Source organism: Montipora capricornis, chromosome 8, assembly GCF_036669925.1.
Source record: "Montipora capricornis isolate CH-2021 chromosome 8, ASM3666992v2, whole genome shotgun sequence".
In the NCBI taxonomy this organism is placed as follows: domain Eukaryota; kingdom Metazoa; phylum Cnidaria; class Anthozoa; order Scleractinia; family Acroporidae; genus Montipora; species Montipora capricornis.
Genome location: NC_090890.1, coordinates 54,129,608 through 54,137,250, shown reverse-complemented (window position 1 = coordinate 54,137,250; position 7,643 = coordinate 54,129,608).

The window sequence follows — 7,643 nt, the reverse complement described above, 5'->3', positions numbered from 1 at the left end:
AGAAGTCTCTGTATCGGTGGCCAATTTACGGGTTATCAAGTCCGTTGATAAAATCAAATTCTTTGTACATAATTTGTTTATCTCTGATCCTCAACACCTTCTGAAAAAACTAAGAAACCAATATATACAAGCAGTGCGATTCAAGTGCCAAAATTCATGGTTTTACACGCCTTATTGAAATAAAAATGGTCAAGTTATATACTAATGGGAACCACATTTATGTCTGTGTATGAAAGAGACAAAAACAAAAGAAGGGTCTATGCAACTGATTGAGAAGTGCTCATGTTCATCTTGATAATTTAAAGTAAGATGCGAGTAAAGCTTGCTGTTAATACTCTGTCCGAGAAAGTCTGCAAAGACATGGCTTTGCATGAAAACAACATCACAGAAAAGACACAAGAATTATAAAATGTGTGAAATCCTTTGGAATGTCTTCAACGATAACAGATCACTGCAGTCAATAACAGATCAACTTGTTGCCAACTTAAACTAAGTACTTATTATTTTCAAAGCCTGGAAACAAGAGCTTTAAACAGCAATCCACAGAAGGACAGATGTGTCAGAACACTTCATAACATGGCAAACGATGTTTGATCTCGAGTAATATATCGATTAGACTTAAAATGGATCACAGCAAAACTATGCAAGTTAAGTTATTGCAAATGCCATGACTTCCAGTCTTATTGAGTTCTAGAGTCTATGATCCAAAAAATACATTTATCACTCTTGGTATCTTTAGGTCATTCAAAAAATGAGGCGATAGCATGTATGAACTTTGTATATCTTGTCTCATATTTCCAGTTTAAATTTTTACTTTAGATTATGCAAATTAGATTTCGATTGTACACAGTGTCGAAGGCAGGACTTTTATTTCAGATAATTAATGGTAATAGGTAACAATATTTAGCTCTATTTTCTACTTTGTTTTGAAAATAGCATGTTACCATTTCTGCTTGTGAGAGCTAACCATAAATAGGCTTACCAATTCGCTTGACACTAACTGTACACCTCTCCATACTAACTAGTAAGCTACGATGGTATGTAATTTAGCCTGAGGTGCACTCTGGTCAGCCTATGTTCAGTAGCTCTCAATAATGACAATAGTAACTTTGCACAACTATTGTACTCACAGCAAGCCAATTAATTAGCTCAATTATCATTCAACTACAGCAAATATTGTGGTAATCAAGGGAAGATCTAGACCTTGAAGTAAGGGTGGAGGGGCTTTTCCTCCCGCGTGCCGGTTCTCTACTTAGGTCTGCCACTGATAACCTTTGAAACAAGTAAACATATACAGAAACAATGTATAGTAATTTATTTGCACAGTACAAAGTGTAATATTTCGTAGATAATACACTCGAAAAAACAGAGACACACGACTTGAACACAACAACTCACAGCTTTTTAATATCCAACACACACAAACTTTTACAAGAGGCTCTCCGTATACGGGCATGCCAAATATGGCAACTGAACAAGAAAGGCCCAAAATATTACATCTCCCCCTTCCTAGAATTGTTTTCCCTAACAAATTTCAAAACTTTAAGAGCAGTTCAACAAAGTTTCAATCATAAAACAAATCCAAGCGTTTTCTGGCTTATGTGAACGCTTTGGTACCGCCTGGGTGGGTCAGAATACTACATCTCCCCCTTCCTAGAATTGTTTTCCCTAACAAATTTCAAAACTTTAAAGAGCAGGTCAACAAAGTTTCAACCATAACAAATCCAAGCGTTTTACTGGATTATGTGAACGCTTTCGGTACCGTCTGGGTCAGCCTGGTGACAACGTGATAGCTGCAGGCGAGGGGGACTCAGGAATAGGAGTGGGCCCTGGGTCCGAAGGTCTTGGTGAGGTAGGTTCGAGCGACTTGGGAGGGGTGACACCACTAGGTACTGGTAAGACAGGTGGTGGTACAACCGAAGTTAGCGGTATCACTTTCTGCTCGGGAGAGTTTGATGTGGGCTTGGCATCACCTGCAGGTAGCAGATAATCTATGTGCACATGGCACATGCGTTCCCCCACTCGTACTTGGTAGGCCAAGGGACCTATCCGCAAAATCACGGTACCACGTTGCCACTTATCCTTCCCTCTGAAGTTGTGCACAAGTACCAGATCACCTGGAAGGAAGCCACGAGTTTTGGAGCGGCCAGGATCATGCTGTTGCTTTACTTTGGTTTGGTGCTCCTCAACATGCTGAGCCAGATTTAGGTGAAGAAGGGACAGTCGAGTGCGTGGTGTCCTCTTCAGGAACAACTCGGCTGGGGTCTGACCAGTGACAGTGTGGGGAGTATTCCTGTACGAGAATAGAAAACTAGACAACCGCAGCTGAAGTGATTTCCCTGGCTCAATCTTGCCTGCCTGCAATGCTTGCTTTAGTATCTGAACGTATCTCTCTGCCTCCCCATTCGACGCTGGGTGATAGCGAGGAACGCGAGTATGCTGAATCCCATGCTTATTCATGAAGTGATGCATCTCTTAGAAACAAACTGCGGGCCATTATCCGATACGATCTCCTCTGGAAGACCATATGCCGCGAAAATATGACTGAGCACTTCGATAGTCTTATAGGTGGTGGTAGAGGATGTAGAGAAACACCTCGGGCCACTTCGAGTGGCCCTTTACTACCTCTAAGAAGTACACTCCTTCCTTCTCTGCATAATCCATGTGCACACGTTGCCAAACTCGAACCGGCCACCATGGAACCAGAGGTGCAGTAGCAGGTTGTTTCCGAGTCGACTGACACACTGTACAATTTTGCACGACAGACTCAATTGCCTTGTCGAGACTGAGCCACCACAGGTAACTCCTAGCCAAGGATTTCACACGGCAAACACCTGGGTGATCAGCATGAAGGTCTTCAAGGATCCTGTCGTGTAATGCCTTAGGGATAACAACTCGCAACCCCCAGAGAACGCAATCCTGTTCCACGGAAAGTTCAAAGCGCTGCTTAAAGTAGAGGTGCAAGGCTTCTTCTTCTACCTGTCGTGGCCAACCACATTTAACCAACTGTAAGACCTTGCTCAATACGGGATCCTTCTTTGTCGCATCAGCAATATCCCTAGCTTTGACTGGAAGATCATTCACATGTGTAAAATGGAAAATGTCACTCTCCTCTGGTGTGCCAGTTTTGTCCGCAGGGAGCCTAGATAACCCATCAGCATTGCTATGTTCCGATGTTTTGCGAAAAAACCACCTCATAATGGTAGGATGCAAGAATCAAAGCCCTTCTCTGCAGTCGTGCGGCAGCCAGGGTTGGCACTGCTGGCTTTGGCCCAAAATGGTCAAAAGTGGCTTGTGGTCAGTTTCCAAGGTAAACTTTCTTCCAAAAGATACTGATGAAACTTTTTCACACCGTAAATGATGGGTAATGCCTCCTTCTCTAACTGAGCATAGTTCTTATCACTAGCTGAAAGTGTTCTTGAAGCAAAGGCAACAGGGCGCTCTTCACCACCCGGCATCAAATGTGATAATACCGCTCCGATACCATATGAAGAGGCATCACAGGCCAATTTAATAGGAAGGTTAACACATAGTGGGCCAGATCCTTCGCAGATTGGAGCAGCTCCTTGGCAGACTCAAAAGCCTGTTGACACTCTGGCTGCCTCGACCAGGACACACCTTCCCGAAGAAGGTTGTTGAGCGGGTGCGGCATTGTGGAAAGATTAGGTAGAAATTTCCCATAGTACTGGAGCATTCCGAGGAAGGACCGTAGCTCTGTAACATTAGCAGGAGACGGACCTTCAACAACCGCCTGCACCTTCTCAGGTGATGGGTGAACCCCCTCAGCATCAATCATATGACCCAAGAACTGGACCTTTTCCTGCAGGAAACTACACTTGGACAACTTGAGTTGCACTCCATACCTTTCAAGCCTACTCAACACGGCCTCTAGCCGATTTCGGTGCTCTTGGTCATTCTGTCCTGTAATCAATATGTCATCGATGTAACACACCACACCGTCGATACCCTTGAGGATGGTGTCCATGGTTGATTGGAATATGGCAGGAGCACTTGCCACACCCAATGGAAGGCGATTGTACTGGTAGAGTCCTCTACTGGTGTTGATGGTGAGAAACTGTTTGGAATCCTCGCTCAGAGGAGCTGCTGATATGCATGCTTTAGATCCAACTTCGTTAACCTGCGATCAGGCTCTATTTTAGTTTCGCGTGCTACGTAATGTGGAGTTGGCGAAACGAAAATAGAGCCTGACCAAATTCCTCTTCGAAATTCCTTCCGCCGACCTTTTTTGATTGATTGACATGTCCTTCGTCGGCCAATCAAATTTACTTCCATTACACCAATACACGTGTGGACGGCAGATTCACGCTATTTTGTTTGACCAAAGTTAATTACCGTGGGAGGAATATTATAAACGAATTCGAAAGTTACCGTTGCCTTTAATTTGAGAAAAACACATTTAAAGCATGGGGAATGTTTTCGACGACTATATTGCGGCAAAGGCCGGTGTAATTCTCTCTCCGAACTTCACTGAATATGCAATCTTTTAAGCTTGACATCTTAATTTGTAATTGAGATAACCTAGCGTTTTGTCGATGGACGGTTTGGCAATAGATTGTTAAGAAAGTAAAGAGAAATACATTATTCCTTTAACGTGTTTCCCATGAAGGTTTCTTTGGTGATTTTTTCGAGTAATATCTTCAGTTGCAGTGTATTTCTAGGATTGCGCGCAGTAAAATCATGATACGTTTGCCTGTTAATTTTTTGATGGAGTACGAACAGTAAGATGGACTCGCAAAGTTTCTTTTATTGTTGTACAATTGATCTCTCTGGAAACATGCCATTTTAGTTTCTGGAGCGTGAGTTTTAAGTTAAATCAACTGGAAATATTATGAAGTGTGCAAAAAAACCGAGTCATCAGAAATGTACAGTAAATAAATAAAGACGTTTGATAAACAGAGATTCAAAACATGCATTCGTGTAAATTTTTCCGTACACTTATGGCGGATTAGTCTCGAGGACTTCGCAAGAGCTCCGCGCAATCACGATGGCATTTTCACTTCCGGCGTTTCAACAGCCAATCAGATCACGAGATTCTTGTGAGACTTTTGGTCAGGCCCAATTTTAGCGAGCGACGAAATAAGAGAACATATGGGCGAAGCTAAAAATGGGCCTGATCGCAGGTTACAACTTCGTAAAACGCGTTCCTTCTGCCGGAGCACTTAACAAGTCTTGAGGATTGGGTAGAGGGTATTTATCAACATCCAAAACTTGATTCACCGTAACCTTGAAGTCCCCGCATAGACGGATACCGCCACCTGCCTTAGGAACGACCACAACTGGGGCAGCCCATGCTCTGTGTGACACCTTGGTCACAACCCCCTCCTTCTCTAGGCGATCTAGCTCTGCCTCGACCACAGGTCTTAAGGAGTACGGCACAGGTCTAGCCTTATGAAACTTCGGGGTGGCCTCCGAGTGAACAGTTAGCTTGGCTTCGAACTCCTTGATTTTTCCTAGGCCTGTACCAAAAACACCCTTATACCTAGCAGACAGTTCACCGACAAAATCAAGAGAAGAAACATTCAAAAGCTCCTTCCAGTTCAGCTTAACAACACTGAGCCAGTTGCGACCAAGAATAGCTGGCTTGCCATCAACTTCTGCAAAGATTAGAGGTAACTTAGCACTCTGGCCCTGATACTCTACATGCACCTCAGTTTCTCCACATAAAGGTAGCCCAGCCCCAGTTTAAGTTTTCAGCGAGGTGCTTGCCGGCCTCAGCTTCAGATGACCCAATTTCTCCTTGAGCATTTTATTGGGAATGACTGTCACAGATGCTCCTGTGTCCACTTCCAATACCAATTCCTTGCCTTCCACTGTCATGGTTACAGTAGCGGCTTGGGCATCCTGTTCACGGATTGTGAAGAATCCCAAAGAATCATGCATCAGATCACAGTTACTAACAGTCTCGATGTACCTGGCATCCTTAGACTCCTTGGAACGACAAACCTTTTTCAGATGACCCACTTTACCACATGCATCACACCGGTAATTCTTATATTTACACTCTGAACTGAGGTGTTCAGTGTTCACACAACGATAACAAGCAGATTTGGACTTCTCTCCCTTATCGTTTGAACATTTCTTGGGTTTGCGAGCCTATCCCCCCAGCCGGTGAACTTCCTCAGTTTTCAACATTCCTGAAGACCCAAGTCCTTCAGTTCCGAAAACTTCTTTTCGTCCGTTTCCATCGATTGTGCAATCTCCATCTCTTTCGAGAAATCCAACATTTTCTCGCCCAGAAGTTTCCTTTGTATCGACTCTTTTCGCAATCCACACACAAAACGATCCCTTAGGACATCATCCAAGAAGGTTCCGAACTCGCAGTGAGCCGAGAGCTTCTTCAGTTGTGCCGCAAAATCCGCCACTGATTCCGAGTCGTTCCTAAAACGATTATGAAAATAAAAACGTTCGGCGATCACAAGAGGTTTTGGATGAAGATGACTGTTCAGAATTTCCACAAGTTCCTTGTATGACTTTGCGGAGTCAAAAGGTTTCTCATAAGGCCGTAAGTCTCTGGTCAGATTGCCTTTAGCAAGACCGCCAATTGATTCTCACTTTTAACACCGTTCGCTTTCATGAAATTTTCAAGGCGCTCGATATGCGCTTCAAACGACTCTTTTGCTCGGTCGAACTCTCTTAGCTGACCAATTATACTCATGGTGTTCTCGAAATCCGGTCCTCGTCGCCAGATGTAATATTTCGTAGCTAATACACTCGAAAAAACAGAGACACACGACTTGAACACAACAACTCACAGCTTTTTAATATCCCATCACACACAAACTTTTACACGAGGCTCTCCGTATATGGGCATGCCCAAATATGGCAATTGAACAAGAAAGGCCCAAAATACTACACAAAGCCTGGCATGTGTCAAAACTGTCACACCCTTCGTCTTTGCTGATAAATTTATTGACTGCAGCTGTGGAATTTTAAATCTCTTATTAGATGTTTTGGTATGTACAGTAGTACAATTTATAATATGGCAAGGTAGTTTTGAGGTAAACGCGAGCATTGTGATTGGTTCTTTCTTGGTTGGGATTTTGCTATGCCGACCGTTTCTACGGAAGCGGTTATAAGCTGCATAATTATATTTTTGCTTTTGAAAAGCCCATAAATTCAAGAAACAACCATGGCTCAAGTATCATATGATAAACTACTAACCAAGCTCACCCAAGCCATATATACTGAGGAATATTGCACCTTGTTCATTTTTGTATGGACCTCACTGCACTCCTGCCATCTTTAGTTCCACAATGTTCAACCACTTGTATTTTGACTTGCCTTTTGGGCCCTTCAACACACAGCATGAGTGTTGAGTAAATATACTCACCTTTTACTAAATGAGTTCCTTTGCTTTGCCAACAAAATGTAAAAAAAATCATGACTTATAACCTTTTCCATGGAAATGGCTAGTATGGCAAATTCTTGAACGAGAAAGAACCAATCAAAAACAGAGGGAAAAATGCTTGTTACATTAAAAGCAAAGTAAAGTAAAGTAACCATATTTAACGTTGATAACTCGTAACAGTAATTCAACTGACAAACCTGAGGTCGACGGTGCGCTCATTTTACTCCCCCCCTCTCCATCAGTGCTCCGTTTTACGGGTATTTAAAGCTACTTA